Source organism: Penaeus monodon, chromosome 31 (assembly GCF_015228065.2).
Source record: "Penaeus monodon isolate SGIC_2016 chromosome 31, NSTDA_Pmon_1, whole genome shotgun sequence".
In the NCBI taxonomy this organism is placed as follows: Eukaryota; Metazoa; Arthropoda; class Malacostraca; order Decapoda; family Penaeidae; genus Penaeus; species Penaeus monodon.
The window spans coordinates 5,613,563-5,614,339 of record NC_051416.1 but is presented as its reverse complement, the minus strand read 5'-3'; positions in this window follow the sequence as shown (position 1 = coordinate 5,614,339).

The following is a 777-nucleotide window of genomic DNA, read 5'->3' as shown; positions in this document are numbered from 1 at the left end:
AATTAACGAAAACGAACGAGAGACCAGGTATATCGACGAGCAAATAATAATGTGAGTCAGCTTGTTATTGTGTTCTGCGCCCTGTCAATGTAAATATCACGTGTTTGCATAGCCACAGAGCGCAAAAATGAGTTTTCGTTGAAGGTTTTAAGATTATTAAAAATAGACATGAGTTGGATATATTGAGACTTTTTAACTCACTTTCTAGTTTATAGTAAATATCCCTAAAATAACTTCATTTTATTTTCTTGGACTTGAAAGAACTTCTGAATTGACTGCACGTTTTATTTTCTTCAGCGGGAATATCGTAAATAACATCAGTAAACAAAAAACAAAATCAAGGCAAGATCATCCACTTTCCATCTTTCCCTTTGCTTGTTGCAACTTAAGTAATCTAACCAACGCGCCGTCGGCTATAAAGTAACAGAAAACGAAGAAATAAAAGCGAAGTTAAGTTCTTTTTCTTCCCTCTTCCCCCCCCCCCCCCCCGCAAGACACGCGTGAAAGGGAAGCCACGCCCAATTCCACCTCCAGTTCGCAGCCTCCGCATCTCCCGACTCCTCACTTCCTCTCTCCCCCACACACGGCCGTCATAACACGCGAGATAAGAGACGAGAAATGGAGACCCGCGTCGCCCGGTGCCAGTCCTACCTCGAATGCCAGACCGAGATGGCACTCACTCGACACTATATGGATATCGACTAGCGCCCCTTCGCGGAAAGCCCCCCCTCCCCCCCTTTCAGGTCCCGTGGGGTATATCTCCCACGTCTTCGCGCA